Genomic DNA, 1,790 nt, shown 5'->3' with positions numbered 1-1,790 from the left:
GTGTGTGTGTGTGTGTGTGTGTGTGTGTGTGTGTGTGTGTATCACATTTTCTTTATCTATTCACTGTGTTATAAAGCAACAGGAGTACATCACTAAAAGGTTTCTGCACAACAAACAAATAATCAACAAAACGAGAAAGGGAACTCCAGAATAGGAGAAAATATATGCAAACCATATACCTCATAAGGAGTTAATATCCAAAATATTTCTCCCACTTCAGGATCCAACCTGTGACCGTGCATTATATTGTATCACTTGTAATATCTTTGGTCTTCTTTACTCTAGAATAGATTCTCGGCTTTTGTCTTTCTTAACCTTGATATTTTGAATAGTGTAGAATAATTGTTCTGGAAATTTTCCAGACATCAATTTGGATTTGCTTCGTGTTTTCTTATGCAGCTTTCCAGTACAATTTTTTCCTTCCTCCCTCCAACACAAACTTTACTCTTTTGGAAGGCAAAGTCCTTTTCAATAGACCCTAAACATGGCATCTCACCAAAGCCTAAACATTGGCTTCTATTTCCTCTACAGAAGTGAGCTTTGGAAAAAACCTTTCAATTTCCAGTGTCTCTTGTATCACCGTTTCATGAGCTTTGTGGTCAAGGCCTTTACAGATAGGATTATTAAATGCCACATAACTGTTCACAGTGACCTCAAGCTAACAGGAAATTTTGGATCATCTGCAGCTAAAAATTTTTTTCTCATAATCTGCCTACAGATTTGGTCTGTAAGATTTTAAAAATCCTAGTTACATTTTAAAAAACACTATTTTTACACACAGTAAAACTTGTTTTTTACAATGAGGTTTCACAAATGCACAGATGCTTACCATCACCACCAAGACAGGATACTGAATAACTCCAACACCTCAAAGAGTTATCTTGTGTTATATTTTGTGTTCATATCCTTACCCCACCTCTACCTCCTGGCAACCATGGATGTGTTCTGTGTATCAATGTTTTTGCCTTTTCCAGGATTTCATATAAATGGAATGATACTGCATATAACCTTTGACACTGGGTTCCTTCACTTAGCACAATACCTTTGTGATTTTTCCAAGTTGTGTGTATTAACAGTTGTTAGTTTCATTGCTGAGTAGTTTTGTTTCATGGATGTGACACAGTTTGTTCATCCATTCAACTCTGAAGAACATTTGTGTTGTGTCCAGTTTATGGAGATGATCAACAAAGTTGCTCCAAGTATTCATGTACCGGTTTTATCTGAATATAAATGTTCATTTCTTGAGAATAAATAACTGGAAATGGGGTTCTGTGTTCTCTAGTTAAATGTACAGTTAATTTTTACAGAAACTGCCAAATTATTATGTAGAGTAACTGTACTATTTTGTGTATCCATCAGCAAAATATAAGAAGATGTGGTATATATATATATACACAATGGAGTATTACATGGCAATGAGAAAGAATGAAATCTGGACATTTGTAGGAAAGTGGATGGACCTCAAGGGTGTCATGCTAAGCGAAATAAGTCAGGCAGAGAAGGACAGATACCCTATGTTTGCACTCATAGGTCTAACAGGAGAACATGAGAAACCTAATGGAGGACCATGGGGAGGGGAAGGGGGAAAGAGAGTTGGGGAGAGAGAGGGACACAAAACCTGAGAGACTATTGAATACTGAAAAACAAACCGAGGGTTGATGGGGGAGGAAGAGGGGCAAGGGATGTGGTGGTGATGGAGGAGGGCACTTGTGGGGAAGAGCACTGGGTGTTACATGGAAACCAATTTGACAATAAACTATTTAAAAAATTTTAAAAAGAAAGAGTCACTT

General features: G+C 37.0%; 1 protein-coding gene across 1 annotated transcript in view; it reads left to right on the top strand.

Annotated features, from left to right (window-relative positions):
• The window catches only part of LOC115279789 (cytochrome P450 2A13), a 23,489-nt gene that overhangs the window by 12,344 nt on the left and 9,355 nt on the right, over positions 1-1,790 (top strand). The window lies entirely within an intron of this gene.

The sequence above is a fragment of the Suricata suricatta genome, chromosome 16 (genome assembly GCF_006229205.1).
Source record: "Suricata suricatta isolate VVHF042 chromosome 16, meerkat_22Aug2017_6uvM2_HiC, whole genome shotgun sequence".
Taxonomy (NCBI): Eukaryota; Metazoa; Chordata; class Mammalia; order Carnivora; family Herpestidae; genus Suricata; species Suricata suricatta.
Note: the sequence above shows the minus strand (reverse complement) of the source record. Positions and strands in the feature narration are given on the sequence as shown.